General features: G+C 39.2%; 1 protein-coding gene across 3 annotated transcripts in view; it reads left to right on the top strand.

Annotated features, from left to right (window-relative positions):
• The window catches only part of FRMPD4 (FERM and PDZ domain containing 4), a 313,051-nt gene that overhangs the window by 173,591 nt on the left and 122,545 nt on the right, over positions 1–16,915 (top strand). The gene's annotated exons all lie outside the window — the stretch shown is intronic.

The following is a 16,915-nucleotide window of genomic DNA, read 5'->3' as shown; positions in this document are numbered from 1 at the left end:
ATGTTGAAGCATCTAAAGTTTCAAACGGATTTCTGTAGGAACATGAAGAATGTGGGAACAGTGAAGAATTACCATTACTAGGCACCTTTTTTTTCACATTTTATAAATAACTAGGCTGTTACGAGCACATATAAAATTTTTGAATGTCTTTACAGTAAGCAAGCTGTCAAATTCTGCTCTGTGTTTCAGAAAATGAGTGAAAGAATTAATGCACTGAAGAAATAAAAATAGCTTGCTGAAGTAAAATAGGGTCCTTGGTGATAGAAAAACCTCAGGCCTTCAGCCTGTTGACCTGCACTTGCCAGCAAAGGCTGGTCTTCCCAAAACATCAGCCTGTGTTATCTACCTCCAAGCAGGCTCTGGAAGCCTGGACTGTCCTGCGGGGTCTTGGGCATCCTGCAATTCAGAGGGCATCAGAAAACCTGGGGGAGGAAAGGATTGGAAAGACAGGAGAGCAAAAGAATAAGAGGTTGTTGCTTGCACGTCTCTGGAATCAAACTTGGTGAGGTTTTTCTTGTTTCTGTCTACAGCAGCCATCTCAAGTAGGATACATTTGTGCAACAAAAAACGAAAGGATGGCAGGGATGATCTGTTACTTAATGGCTTCCAAAAAAGAGGCAATTAAGTAGTTTAAGAACCACAGCTGGGAGAAAAGCTGGTTGGAAGTGATGGTTGCTTCTCCCACCAGTTGTGCTGCGGCCCACTGCAAGGGACATGATGTGGAGGTTGGGCTCAAGCTCACCTGGGTCTGTCCAACAGCAGCCATTCTTGAGGCCATTTTTCCTTCTTCCCTTAGTGAAATGGGCTCTTGCAAGCACCTTGAGATTCCTGTGGCCTGACATGGGCCGTCCCTACTTGTGGCCCTTCTGCTGTGAGAACTTTAGCCACTGCTCTGGGCCACTGGGCAGCAGCAGCAGATGAGTGGTTTTTACTCCCTCTTGGTGAAGCTTCCAGTTTCTGTTGTTGTTTTTTTTTGTTGGTGGTGGTGGTGGTGTGTTTTTTTTGTTTGTTGTTACTCAATTGTATTTCTGAATTTGTACATTCCCCTCCACTTTTTTCTTTCTTTCTTGCAAGTCAGGAAGATGACTTGCAAAACACTGTTTTGTTTTGCATATCAGATATTCCCATTGAATGATCTTTAAGCCTATCCCTTGCTAGTTTTGGAATACCTTTTCTGCTGATAAGGCTCTTGAGAGCCAGGCACGGTGGAGCTGATGGTGAGATTGAGACAGGTTATACTGAACAGGTGTGAGGGGACCCAGTTTGCAGATAATGTTGTGAAGTTATTTGGAAACAGTACAACAGTGGCTGGAACAATGTGTGTGTCAAAGGGTAAGTGGATTAAACATCCTTCATGCGTGGAGCCCTTAACAGCAAGGTGGAAACAGTGAAGGGTAGAGCTGGCTAGATGAGCTTTGCAATAGCTTTGCAATAAAAAGCTTTGCAAGCTTTGCAAAAAAAAAAAAAAAAAAAGCTTTGCAATAGCGGTTTCTATTCAGACACTGAAAACAAAAGGTTATCTCAGAATCGCATTGGATATTAAACTTCAGTATCTCTGTGTGCTCTTGCTTACATTTGCCTATATTATACTGTGCCTAATTTCATTGTGGTTGGTCACGCAGTTATGAGCAAGCTCTAAGAGCTGCAAGTGTAGAGAATATGTAATTTCAAAGAGCTGAATTTCATCTAGATGTGTGTGTAGGTGCACACCTCAGCTGGAACACGCAGCAACAAGCTGCAACCAGATTCATCTTTATTACTGTAGGAAAACATCCAGCAGCACTACAACCTGGTGTCAGGGAACAGTATTAAACCTCTGTAAGTCTCAGAGTCCCTCTAATTTTCTGACTGCAGGGAAACTTTTATTTTCTGCTGCAAGATCATTAGGGACCTGCTTGTCAGTGGCTGTCAGTGCGTTAGCTGAATCTGTTGTGCCTCTGCCTGAATGCTTTCTCTTAGCTATCCCCTGCACATAGCTTGAGAATTTCTTGATACTTTCTAGTAGCTGTCACAGGGGTAATGCAGATGCAGCTTGCTAGGATGTATTCCTACCAAGCAGAGATACCCATATTGCTATCAAGGTCTATAACCAAGGATTGGTGTAAACTAAAGGGGGAAAGATTTAGGTTATGTTTTGTTTGATTTTGTTGTGGTGGTAGGTTTTGTGTTGTTTTTTAGGGAGAATGGATAGGTGGTGGTTTTTTGTTTGTTTGTTTCCCTGTCATTTTCTTTTTCAAGAACCTGTTATCACAAGAAAGTTATTAGTCCATTTACCTGTCTTAACTAGATGGCTTAATATCATACGATATGAGTGGTTTAGATGGTTAAATCTGTATTATAATTCTAAGAGCTTTTCATATAACAAGATCTTCCAGTTTTCTCTTCTGGTTGTAAAAGTACTATCTACCTTCAGAGCGTGATTCATATGATAAATCAAATTAGAGAAAAAATACATTTTCCATTAATTTTTTAGCTCACAGATTTTATCTTTAAAAATCACTGCTTTAGGAAATAGTGATATGAGAAGCACAAGGATATAGGCCAAAAAACAGCAAAGAATAGAATAAGCAAATTTCTCTATTTCTGTCTTTTGTTTAATGATAAATGGAATAGAGTAATGGAATTCAACTGTACAAGATTAACTCCAGGCTACTTAGTTTGCCGTGTAATACATATTCTTCCCTCTCTTCCAAACTGATTTCTCCTATGATCCTATGACATATACAAGTTAATATCCTGCTGATGCAGTGTGAACACTACATTATTATTCAGCCATAGCTTTTGCTGTTGATTGTCTAAGATGAAAATGGGCAATGGGACCATTTGTTTTGGACAGGTGGTATTAGAGATGATGTTCAAGTTAAACCGTAAGCCTTGCTGCTAATCCTGACAAACAAAACACAATAATGCAGCCATGTGAGTACACTTAAGAATACACCTTTTTGTTTCTCGTTAATGCAGCATTCATCATTTCTTTAAAAGTCTTGTTTCTGCAGCTCCATGTATAACCGCTTTGAATTCTCTTCTGTTGCACATGATTGGGTAATCACAAAATCAAAATAACACAGTGAGATGTCCATTTTGCATCTTTCTGTGTCCAAGGGCTGACAGAAAGGAAAAAAATATATATATTGCTATGAACTAAGATTATGTAGATCTTTGAATGTTGGATCACCACAGCATGGATAAAATGCTGCTGTTTATTGATGGTAGCCTGGGAGCAAGGGTGTTGGAAGAAGTCCGGATTTTTCTGAGCCTCTAGGACCTAGAGGGTACAAAAATGTATTTGAACCCATTTTAGAAAGGAAATGATGAATTGTCAGTTCTAATACCTTTAACTTTCATGTTACTTATTGTAGATAATTTAATATTTTATGTAAATTGTGGGCTAATATCATAAATAGGCAGAAAAGTTCAGCTTTTTAATGTCTTTGTAATCATAAAACGGTACACTCCAGAAAATTAGTTGTATTTATAGATAAAACGTCTCCAGCACTTCTGTTCCAGCTACAGACTATCACATGATATAACGGTTTAATACATTTAATGGGAAGTGATAAAATATTAGAATTCTATCTTTTCTAAGTGACGCAGTCCCTTTATTGTTAACTCATGATAACTTAAAAGCTGCCTTCTCTGATTCCTGTCCAGAATGGTATTCTTCCTGAGAGCTGAAATGTATGAATTGCTGATAAACCAAAAAATATCTAAATATTTGGATTGATAAAGTATCTAATAAGTGGATTTAAATTCAAAATTGACAATCTTAAGAAATGATAAACTGATTCAATGCTTGATTTTCTTGTTCTGTAGCAGCTTTGTGCCAAATTCTATCCTTTGTAGTCAGAATGAGAACCAGTGTGACATCACACTGTGTGTTTTGTCTGCCAAGAAAAAGTGAGGTTGGATAATGAAGTGACATCAGCAAGAGCTTAAGAGAAAACTGTTAATTCTCTGTTGTGCTGAGATTTTACTGACTCAAACTTGAAGGTAAAATTCAGTGATGATTTTTCCTGACTACAGTGTATTGTAACCCATTAATACTGGGGGAAAAAAAAAAGAGGTTTTAAAATGATGGAAGACATTAGTGCTACCTGTCTGGAGTATGCTATGACAGATGGGGGTCTCATAAAATGTTAGAGCTTACCCTGTTTTCTGTTTTTCTTTCTCAAGAGCAGTTTTAAGTGTTAGGGTTTAGCTCTGCAGACAACTAAGCATCACACAGCCATTTCACTCTGTCCTTCCCCCCGTCCCCAGAAGAAGGATGGGGGAGAAAACTGAGGCAAAAAAGACTAAAATTATCTTATGTGTTGAGATAAGGACAGTTTAATAGGAAAGAAGGGCGGGGGGAGAGGGGAAGAGAATACACAAAACAAGTGATACACAACACAATTACTCATCACCTGCTGATCGATGCCCAGCCAGTCCCCAAGCAACAGTACCCCTGCCCCTGGCCAACTCCCCCCAGTTTTACTGTTCTGCATGATGCCACATGGTATATGAAATCCCTCTGGCAAGCCTGGGCCAGCTCTCCTGGCTGTGTCCCCCTCAGCTCCTGGTGCACCCCCAGCCTCTTCGCTGGCAGGGCAACAAGAGAAGCTGAAAAGGCCTTGGCTGTGTGTAAGGGCTGGTCTGCAAAAATCAAAATATTGGTGTGTTATCAGCATTATTTTTCTCCTAAATAAAATTTAAAAAATAATAATAATAAAAAAACAGCACCATAACATCTATGGTGAAGAAAATTAACTCTATCCCAACAGAAACCAGGGCGGTAAGCGAATGGTTTCTTTCTTTGCTTTCTGTCTTTCCTTTGCAGCTTTCCATTTCTTCGCTCCTTCTACAGAAATCTGTGATTTCTTTGGAGTTTCAAGGCATGTAGCTTCTATTGACATGCATGTTAGTGAGAGGAGAATACAAGAGAAAAGGTTCGTGTCTAGACCAAATGGCATGGAAAACTGAGTGTGTTACCTGTAGATGGATGTTTTGCCCACCTCATTCTAAGCTCCTCTGGGATGCCTGAGATGTGTTGAATGGACTAGTGCTCTGAGATCAATTCTCTCCAGTTTTGAACTGTACCTTCACAGCTTTCACACAAATGTTCAATAAGTTCCATGACTTAGTTTTTAGGCACCTTTTCTCTTACATTCTGTTGATACACAAATGTTGAATTTGACGCTTAAGTAGGTAACTCCTTTAGACAAATTTGAAATGTGACATTTTGGTTCAGTTTTGTTGGCTCCCAGTTTGTGAAGCCATTAAGACTAAGGAAGAAAAAAGTGAAAGGGGAAAAAAATTGCTCTTTCGGTTTTGTTAAGGTCTTACATGCACCTTGGTTTGCAGCATAATTCTGCAACAGAACTTACGAAGTGTTGATAGCTTCCTGAGAATGCAACTGCTTCAAATTTGCCTTACAATTTGTTTAATAATCAGGTTTATTTCTGGAGAGCTTTGAATAACTCCATATCTCGATAAAGGCTTCTTAACACTGGTGTACCATTAACTTTTGACTATTATGCAAAATATTTTTTAATTGTGTTATTTCTCAAAAGGTTACCATATAGGCCAATCAATAAGGTAGATATTACGGTGGGAGTCTGTTATAGACCACTCAGCCAGGATGAAGAGGTAGATGAAGTTTTGTAGGTAATTACGAGAAGTCTCGCTATTGCAAGTCCTTGTTCTCATGGGGGACTTCAACTTCTCAGATGTCTGCTGGAAATACAGTACAACAGAGACAAAAGATGTAGTGTTGAAAGATGAGGTTACAACTGAGGTGCTTAATGCCTTTCTTGTCTCACTCTTTATCAGTAAGACCAATTTTTCTGAGGATACCCAGCCCCCTGAGTTGGAAGATGGTAACAGGGAACAGAATGAAGCACCTATAATCCAATGGGAAATTGTAGGTGATCTACTGCATCGTATGAATGTTCATAAGTCTATGAATCTAGACAGGATTCATCCAGGGGTACTGAAGAAGCTGGCAGAAATGCTCACCAAGCCACTTTTGGTAATTTACAAGCAGTCCTGGCTGGTTAAAAACAAACAAACAAGAAAATAAAAACATTGAGGTTTTTGTGCAGATGATTTAAGAATGTAAACAGATTGTCAAGCAAAGGTTTTATTATCTTCTTTCTGAAGTTTTTTGTAAGTTTTCAACGGGAGTGTAGTCTAGAAAAATACATGGTAGAGCTAGTATTTTACAAGGGGGATAAATACTTGTTCATATATTCTCAGTTTTGTGAATTTTGGTTTATGCCAAGTGGAACATTGAGGCTTTTTTCATCTAAAAAAACAGAACAAAATACATTGAACTACAACTGTTCACTTATATATAGTCTTTGAAATAGACGTAAATCTAACAGACGCTGGTTACTTTGGTTTTGAGATTTCTGATGAGTGGATTTGTTAAAGACTAAGTCCTGTATTTGTTGGTTTATTCCTTCTTGTGCTCCTGTGAAATGCATATGTATATTTTTTTCTAAATAATAATTTTAAGGGGTTTTGGAAAATGAACTAAGCCAGTGGTGAGTGGTTATGTATCATTTCAAGGTCATTGAATGTGCCTTTTGAGGAAAAGTCTTTTGGGATTTTGGAGCTGCTTCTGGAGTCACTGAACAGCGATGCTTATTATTTACTAATTTCTGGATAGTGAAAATCATTTAAATGGCAATTTTAATCAAAAGGGGATAGTTTTAATTTCATTTACAAAATGGGTTTAAGATAGGCTGACATTATTTATTTTTTTCACCATTCCTTTCTCAATCCATCCTTCCGATAGATGAATCTTCACTTAACCTACAGACTAAAATGTCACATTAGAGGAGTAGCACTCCAGACTAAAATGTCACATTATAGGAGGAGCACTCCACGAAGAATTTTCAAGTGACCCTTGTATGCTCCAGTTTGATTGATGTCATTGAAGAAGTAAGAAGATCCCATAGAAATCATCTCCAAAAAGTGCCTGAAAGTTTTCTGAGCTGCTTTTTCTGGTGTATGATTACTCAAAATTTGTCAACTCAGAGTAAACAGGTTATATTCCTGTCAAAATGGGAGTCTTGTTAGCCATGCCAATTCATGCTACTAAAAAATAACGTATGTACAAAATTGAAATTCCTTTTTGCCTTTGAGAATGCAATGTGCACAGTCAAATTTTATGGCATAAAATGAATAGCTATGTAATAGGTAGTAAGAAAATATAAGATGTATTGTTATTTACATCTAAAATATTATCTAACTTTATAGTATTGCATTTCAAGTGTTCTAGTCTGTACTATCGTAAACTCTCAATAATAGTAACAATGCGATCAATAAGCTAGATAACGTTTGTATTGCAAGGACCTAGGATATTTTTTTCCCCATAAGGTAGAAATGACAAAACTTCTGTATTATTTGCTATTAACTTGATAATGAGTCGTGATTGCACTTTAACTGGAAAACTGGTAAGAGAACAAAGATTCAGTGAGAGTAGAGGTAACTACTCTAAAGTGAAAAAAAGAATAGAGTATAATTCATTGTCTGATAATAATTGTCAATTTGTCAGAGATAAATGCTGAAGATCACATTTTATGGAAAATGAGAATATACATATTGGATGTCTGCTATAGAAGTATAGTAACTATGATATTAGGGCTACAAAGATCAGAGGGCTGGAGCACCTCTCCTATGAAGAAAGGCTGAGAGAGCTTAGGGTGTTCAGCCTGGAGAAAACAAGGCTCCAGGGAGACCTTATTGTGGCCTTTCAATACTTAAAGGAGTCTTATAAAAAGGATGGAAAAGGACTCTTTACTCAGGTAAATGAGTAGGTATAATGATAGGACAAGGAAACAGGTTGCCCAGAGAAGCTGTGGATGCCCCATCCCTGGAGGTGTTCAAGGCCAGGCTGGATGGGGCTTTGGGCAACCTGGTCTGGTGGGAGGTGTCCCTGCCCATGGCAGGGGGGTTGGACCCAGGTGGTCTTTAAAGTCCTTTCCAACCCAAACCATTTTATGTTGCTATAAGATTTTTAGTTCTGAGACCACAGTGGACTACAGTGGCTCCTTGAGGAGCCCCACACAATACAGAGGAGCTGTCTACCTAGCTGAAGGCAAAACTGTGTGCCCTATGTACTTCTTCATTGCACTGTTTGGGTACTTGCTGCTTTGGTCACATGAAGTGGATCATATGGAGGAACGCAAAAGAGGAATTATGGAAGATCCATAAGTAAAAATGATCGACATGTAGACCATTAGTGCAAAGTTTGTGAGGAAGTAACATTATCTTGTTGTAGTTTTGGATTGCAAAGAGCCATTCTTCATATAGCCAATCAACTAATGGGTACAGTGTACATTTTGAATAGCTACTGGTTTTATTCTGGATCCCTCTGCCCTGCTGGTAGAACGGACAGAAATCTGGAAATTATGCTGAAGTGATGAGAGCTTCTGAAAAGAGTAGCGTGAATAGCATAGTAGCCCTAAAGGTGAGTTATTTTTTGTTGTCATTGTGAACACCATGTATAGGTAGGTTTTTAGTTTAGATTATACACAATGATACACATGGGCTGTGAGGAAGTCCTTGTGCCTCACCGTGACATTGTCTACAGGCCCACAATCCCCCAGAATAGCTCACCACAAGCCTACAGATTTTAGGATTAGTGATGTATTTTGCAAAGCTGCCATGTCAAGCAGAATATCCGTTTCATTCTGTTTGGTCGTGACTAAATCCGAAGCCTTTACCAGAAATAATCAACTTCACATGCCCGAGCAAACACCTTAGGTTTATGTCTGTTCCTCTTGTGTGCTCATGGGCTTTCTGTTCCCCATGCACACCTTTGCAAATGCACCAGCAGATACTTCCCCATGCCCTTGATGGTCAAAGCTGTGTCGACTCTTCCTGTAGAGAAGCGAAGCAGGTAAAGACAATTTTTTGCTGGTCACATGGAATTGCCCCTTTTTTCCCCAGCAGATGATGGGCAGCTACTGTGTTTCACTGCTTGTCTGTCAGGACAGAAGTAGCAGAGTCTTTGCCATGGCAGCCAGGAGATCCCTGGTGAAAGGGATTCCTCACTGGTCTGATCTGTTGTGTGGCCCTGGGCCCTCGTTGTCTCACTGCCTTAGATCAGCAGCAGTAGCAGTGGCAGGCGGAGGAGGAATTCATTGGAGTGCCTCCTATTCTCCACCCTGGTATAGACTGTCATTTAGAAATCTCAGTTTTAGGCACTGAGGAGCTGGAAGCTCGTGTGATCTGTGGAAAAAAATAGGCTGACAGGATTCTCTGCAAAGGTATCTCTACTGGATTGTAAACCGGCTGAGGGGAGTTCACTGTGAAGTTTCGAGTTGTACTTGTGGTTTTCTTTTTTCTCTTCCACCAAAGGATTTCAAGGTTGAGTGGAGCCCTGAACATTGTTGCTGGTTTTGACTGAGAATGAGTGAACTCTGTGAAACTGTGAATAATTGAGAGTGTCCATGGTGGAAGATGAGAAGGAGTGAGGAGTTATTTGTTCTATTGAGAGTCTGAGGAGTAGTTGCCGTCTAGATCCTCTTGCTAAGAAAACAGCACTTAGAGTGGGAGACAATATCTGGACATTCAGTCCAAGGCAGCCTGGCTTATTCATTGTCCTTACTAGAAAAAAAATAAAGATATAAAGAAAAAGAAGGGACTAAGTAAGACCAGATTCAGAGAAGGCAGGAGGTGCCTTTTTATTTATTTTTCCTCCAGGAATAGCATTTACTTCGTATATGATTATGCATGATCCAGGATGGAAATTCAGGACAAGCCTGAAATGTATCGTGACATTATTTTGTCTTTGTGCAGAGCATGGCTGTTTGTTGTAGGATTATTGGGACAGACCATTGTCGCATGGCAAAAAAAAAAAAAAAAAATCTAGCATTTTGTTCATGTGGTTAAATAAGAACAGCAGCCTCGGACAATGGTTCTACCTTTAATGTTTGTTTTAATTAAAAGCCTGAAACTCTAAGCTTACTTCTGGGGTGGTATCCCTCAGGTTTCTTTTAACTGGAAGAGAGTTTCCAGGAATTCAAAAATACTGCGTATTTGTATTGAGAACTGAAACCCTGTTGCTTTCTAATCCAGCAAAAGACTTGAAAACATGCAGGTTGTATCTTAGGGTATCATGAAGGGTATCTTAGTTTGTGGGTATCTGAAGTCATTAGGGTTCCCTCCTGTACTTACATGAGTTAGTAGTAGGAGGCCCAATATGATTTTTTTTTAATACAATCAAGTGTGTCTGGGGCATTTTATTGTCTTCTGTTGTGCCCTCTGATAGAACTCCTTCTATGAGGGCTTATAGGACTCAGTCTTTGCACAGACATCAACCTTTTCAGTGTTCTTGATCTTGGATTGGGAATTATTGTCCATTACGTTATGTCCTATTGTACATTGCCTCTCAGGAGTGTTTTGACAGCAGAGTATGATGACTGCTCTTGATAGTATAGCTACAAAGTCTTTAAAACTTTTTCCTTTCTTCATTTCTTTCTTCTTTTTTTATTTTTTTTTCCTTCAAATTAAAATGGTGGGATCGAGGTAGGCTTAGTGCTATATTCTTCTGGGACAGGAGTGGGTGAGAACTGGATTGAGAAAGCAGGCTTCTATTCCTGAGGCAGCAGAAGATTAAATATCACAGAGATACTGTTATTGAACTCTGCTTGTGTTGCAAGCACAAGCTTGTTCTTACTTTTAGGAAATAATAATACAAAATGATGTGCCTCTGGTGTTCCTCTTGGTACCTCCTTGGGTTGGTTGCAGCTAGACTTTCCTACTGGGGGCTGCTGTGGATCCTTGCTCCCCTTGTAATCAACTTTTGGAAGTACAGTGTGACTTTTGTTTAGGATGTCTTCCTTTTAGAGTGGATTGGAGAGAGTCTGACTTCTGTACTGGTACGTGGGAGACAGAGGAACTGTCTTTTGTACTAATAGAGAGTTGAAATGAAGCCAGGGTACATTCCAAGACTCAGAATTCAGGAGTTTTTCTCAGTATGGTAACATAAAGGAAGCCAATGTATCAACAATATTAGCCCATTAGGAACCCTGTGTTACTTGTGTTAGATGGTCTGCCATGAATGAGTCACTGACCCACTCTAGATAGTGCTATCAGGAATGAAGAAGTGCTATAAGTAAGCAAGCACTATGAGAACAACCAAGATGTTAAATGAGATGCTTCCAACATATTAAATATCCAAGTGGTAAACACGGTGTTGTACTCTGATTCCTCATAACAAGTTCTGTAGCTTTCCTCATGCACTGCTGTTACAGCTGTGTTGTTCAAGGGATTGCTTTAAAGAAAATTAGAATGTAATCCTTCTACTGTATTGATCCAACAGAGAAAATCCAAGGTAAATGCTTTAAAAGTTACTAAAAATTAAATGTATGATTAATATTTCAAATCATTTATATTTGAGGAGATTATACATGGCTTCATACACAGACATTTTAAATGGTTATGAAGATTTCTATCACAAACTCTGTGGCTAACTTCAGCCTTTGCTGGAGCTTGTGAGCTCACAAATACTCATTAACTAAAAGCAACGTTTGGAGAAAATATGTCCAGAAGAGAAAAGAAACGTAAGTACTTTTGGCAGCCATGTGTTGGAGGAGGGCTTCCAAAGAAAGCTTCTGTGTTGGGGACTTTTTGGAAGATATGCCCCAATTTGATAAGTGATGTTAGAGATCAGATCACATAAGCTAATGGTAACAAATTGGTAGATGGTGTTTACCTCTAAAGATTTTAAGGTTAGAAAAGCTCATTTGATAAATGCAGTGTAAACTTTCTATCTTAGAACTGTATACCAGGAGCTTGGAAGTTGTTTGTACTTGGTTTGATGCGTTACTTAGACATTTTGAAAAGGGGTATCGAATGGGGAATAAATGATAAAAATTGCAATTTATTATTATATGGGAATTTAAAGATAGGGATTAAGCATGCATTACAACGGGTTCTTCTGTGGGTGATGTAGAATTCACCTCCAGATTCATATGCTTGAAATTCAAAATTTGGTATCTTCGTGGAGTAAGGTGTTGAAGCTCCAAATTACAGTCAGTGGAGATCTAGTCAATACAGGCAGAAAGACTGCAAATTCAGATGTCTATTTTAGAATAGAACTGAATCTCTAGCTCTTCACTGAGAGCATACATGCCAGAGATGATCTTCAACTCCTTCTTGAGATAACTACTTCTAGGTTTCAACTAAAGAGGTGGCCCGTCCGTGTATGCCATAATCCTGAGTGCAAGCCCAAGGTTGTGTCTCAACAGAGGCACGGGACTGGAGGAATTTCAGAGGAGGACAATGAGAATGACCAAGTCTGTGAAAACCACCACTCTAGGAATCAAACAGAAAGTGTCAAGTGTCCACGATACCTTTGTTATGCAAGTGTCAATCAGGAAAAGTTAAAATTGTTGAACGAGAGCTACCATGCCTTAAAAGCAAACATAAATAAAATGCCTCCCCTTCCTGCCTAGTAAAGGATTTGGCTGCCCTACATAAGAGGAATTGGGATGTGGAGTCAATTCAGATGGTTCACAACTACTCTCCACCCTGTCCTAATAGGAAGCTAAAAGATTGGGCTGTGAAGGTGGGAAAGAAGGGTTTGTGAACCCCATATGCTTCCCCATATGGTTCCTTTGGACTTCAATCCCAAGGAGTCAGCAAGGACTCCTCAATCCTGACCTATGTAGGGGATTGTTCTGCAAGAATAGCCTGCTGCCTGAGTTTGCAGGGAGCAAGAATGAAGGCCGCTCTATGACCAAGGTTAACCAGGTTTCTGCCTTCTTCATATCGTTAGAGGAAAAAAAAGAAAAGGAAAAAAAAAAAAGGAGGGGGTCAAGGTTGCTTTTACTTTTTATTGTGGTCTGAAATCTGTCAGCAGAGTTGGGGTTCTTGGGCAAGGGAGTGATGACTACTCCAGTGATAAAACAGACATCCTAACTCTGTGTCCATTTTCATTCCTAAGGAAACAAGAATTTTTGTATCCCCTGTCTTCAGACAAGGGTAGATATAAACCTGATGGTCTGTCTTTGGCGTGGGTAGGCAACCTATTCATACGTACTGAGCTCTATCCTTCAGTAGACTCTGTATACTAAATAAAGTTTTAGTTAAGTGCTGTCTGACTCTCTTTGCCTGAGGAATATTTGAAGCAGGCAGTTTTTGTTCTGTCCGTCTTGTTTGCTGTTGTGTGGCCATCTGTGAGACCGTAGAGTAAGCAAAAATGAGCTGCAATGAAAAACTAGCATTTAGTTTTAAGGTGATCCAGTTTACTTGTGTTGGCACAAGAGTAACTGTGATGTGAAGGAGGATTGCCTGATGCTGGGAGGGTGGGAATGGTGTCAGTATCACTTTTTGTTGTTTGAAAATTGCAGCCTGAGAGCTTCGTTTCCACCAGTTCAGGGAAGCATTACATTTGCAACAAAATTTACAGACTTGGGTTATAGAGGTGATATAAATAGTCTGTCAGGATTTCTATATCAAAGGCCTACTGAGAGGAGTTTCTGGTTTAAAAAATAAATTCTGGGCAAAATTGCATGCTTGTTGTCTGTATTTGTAGGTGCTAGTTTATGTTTGTTTGTTTGTTTTCATTCAATTTTACAGAAAATTTAAACATTTAATTTTTTTTTGTTTGCCTTAAAAATGAGTAGTGTTGCCTTCTGCTGTCAATTTCAGCATTAAAGCTATCTAAAATGCGCTGAACATTAGGCTCTAATTAGTATGCTTTAAAAACTCAAATTGATCTAGTTTTGATCTTTGAAGAGCTGGGTACTATTTACAGGCCTTCACTTGCACCGTGGTTAATGCTGAGTATGTTCTGCATATTGCATAAGTCACATACTGCTGACATCAAATACAGAAGACTTGACATACGAACATATTTCTCAGTCATGCCTCAAGTACAGGACAGAAAAAAGGGTTGACCTTAACACCTTCACTGTGGCACAGCTATTATATTCTCGGTCAGACGCTGCCTCCACACGGCACGCTGCTTCCTTACATGCCGCTTACATGATTTAATGAATTGATTGTTCAATGTGAAGCAATTTGAAGGGATCTGTTTTTCTACGTCTGCGGCGAGATTGTCAAAAGAAGGCTGATGGGATATCACAGTTAATGCTGCCTTGTTTTCAGAGCTCTGCTGGCATGATGCTGGCTTAGGCTTTCGCAATGAAGTTCTGCACCTAAGAGCTCTGCAGTGCCACATGCCCAGCAGCAGGTCTGGTTGTAGGGAACAGGGGCAGCAATAGACAGCAAGCAGTCAGTTACAGCAGTGCCAGGGCTTGCTCCTTGGGCAGGCTTGCCAGGGTAGAAGTCACATTTCTTTATCTTTCCACTCTTGGGAATTGTTCAGATCTTTCAGAGACCTGGGCAGTCTTAGTGTACTCCTCTTCCTTTGCCTGTGGCAAATGGTGATCAGAAATCATGTGCAGGGACTTATCTAAGATCACGTGCAGGGAGGTAGGGTTTTTGCTGGCACCTCCCATGGCCTGATGATCTCCCTCACTCGTGAGGCATCCTCCTGACTTAAAGCCTGACCAAAGGGCTTTATGCTTCTCCCAGGTGAAATATCTGGCATGCTTGTGGTTTTGTGGTTTCCTACAGAGACTTCGACATTCCTCCTGTCACTGATCTCTTCCTTGCCATCTTTTGCCCCAGTAGCATCCATGGAAGAGAATCCTTGCAGACAAGCGGAATAATATTCAACAAATGGGTTGAATAATGCAGTTTGTTCTCTCCTTTTTTGAGACTGTACAGGCTACTGGGAATCACTGGTGCTAAGCACCTTTGAGCTGCATTTATGCAGGAGCAAAAAAATCTTGTTATGACATGAGTGTTTATTATTGAATTGTGCAAACTACTGTAGAAAATATTCGGTGGGTATTCTTTTTTCACCCATCTGGAGCCACGTCAGAATCTGTACTTGTCTAACACCTCATCTTAGGTGTATACAGTAGACAGGTGTATACATACAATCAAATGCTAATTACTTTCCCACTGATTATAAGAAACACTGGAGGACTGCAGCTGATGTAGACATATGTATAGTTAAGTAAGGCAGTTATTATTCATCATTTTATGATCGCTTCTGGCACCGATAATGGTTTAGGGGCTCAAAGAAGGCTTTCAGGGGAATTAAATTTACCTTAAAATCCACTGATGTTATTATCCATATAAAGATGGGCCCTTAATTTGAATGCAGAAAGGATTGATCATCATTACTGTCGGGGGCTCCTACACATTATCTCATAATAGAAGTTCGATGTGCTTTACATGGGAATTTAAATGTCCATGTACCCATTTTACAGGTGGAGAAACTAACACGGGTTGAGAAATGTATCTAAGTAAAATTAAAAGTATTAAACGTATGCATATGCCTTTATAATCTGGATAAAATAGATTGCTCTCTACTTTTTTTTTTTTTTAAGCCAGCTGCAGTATTGAAGATCCAAAATGGTGTTAAGTGCAGTTTGAAGTCTATAGAGATAAATTGTCATTCTTAGATTATAGGGTGGTTCCCTTTCTCTCTCTGTCAGGTATTTCTCTGTCAGAGAAACATGAATGCTGAAGCTTAACTTTCCATGAATCTGTATGAGAAATCACTGAAAATACTTATTTTCAAACCTTGTTTTCTTTCCTCAGATGCCTTTTTTTAATTAATTCCTTTGATCAGGAATAGGTTAGTTGCATTTATCTGGGGGAATGTAGCATATCTGGCATTTATGTGTTTTGTTAGCCACGAGTAACTGCAATTTTATTAAGATTTCTAGCGTATTCAAATTTTAGACTTAAGCCCTGTCCTATGGCAAATACTAGTGTTTGAATATGCTTACACAAATGTTTTTTCTTCTCCTAGAAGATAGAGTGCTTAATGTAATTGGTAGATCAGATGATATCTAGCGCTTCATTGTAATGCTCTACTTTACATGTAAATTATGTTTTGAAGCACTGTATCTTTTCTCAGTAGTGATTAATCCTTGAAATAAAGGGGGAGGGGAAATAGCTAGTTGGTTTTAATGATGCATTCCTCCTTTGGGAAAGATTAACTGTGTACAACTTTGTTGAGTTTAGCAATTTGCAATGAATTGTTGAGTTGTCCATAGAGACCAATTCTGTTCTTCCAGAAGAGTGTTCACCAGGTTGCATTACTCTCTGTTTCTCTGAAGGAAAGAAGTTATTACATCTCTATCTAAAACAATAGGTAATATGTTCACTGCTAGCATTTGAACTTAACATAAATCTATGCAGGAGAACTAGGCAGTAATATGTTTAATAGGCAGATAGAGGGAGAAGGTGACTATTTCAAAACATGCTCTTATTTTGTGTCTTTTTATCATAGAATCATAGAATGGTTTTAGTTGGAAGGAACCTTAAAGACCATCTAATTCTAACCCACCTTTAGGTACTTCAGAAATGTTTTGCATTTCTAAATTTCAGGTGATATTTGATGTTCTTTGCTGATTTGTCTTAGCCATGTGTGATGTGCTTGCAGTTGGTCTTTAACATCTTTGGTTACTCTACCTCCTTTTCCTGTTCTTTCTCTTTTTTGGATTGTACATAGCTATTCATGACTTGGTTAATTTTGCTGAAAGCCCTATCGCTTTCTGCACCTGTAAGTCCCACAGAAGAAGTGTGAATGTTTGGTAACATCTAGCTTAATTCCTGCAACTGAGGAGCAACATATCAATGCAAATGTTTGGATTTCCTTTGAGAAACTATGGGGGATTCTTGCTAACTATCTTTTTTGTGTGTGATTACAGTAGATTACACTCCACAAAAAGTATCAGACCTGTGGGTAGGTACTCTTATTTGGGAGAGCTGATGAATCTCTCTTAGTTAAGTGAACTCTGTAAGCTGTGTCTTTATTTGAGACTTAGCTTGTGCTCAGGAATGGGAATAGTAGCAGAGAGTGCTGGAGCAGTGATTTGTAACTGTGCTCAGA

This window comes from Cygnus olor, chromosome 1, assembly GCF_009769625.2.
Source record: "Cygnus olor isolate bCygOlo1 chromosome 1, bCygOlo1.pri.v2, whole genome shotgun sequence".
Classification (NCBI taxonomy): Eukaryota; Metazoa; Chordata; class Aves; order Anseriformes; family Anatidae; genus Cygnus; species Cygnus olor.
Note: the sequence above shows the minus strand (reverse complement) of the source record. Positions and strands in the feature narration are given on the sequence as shown.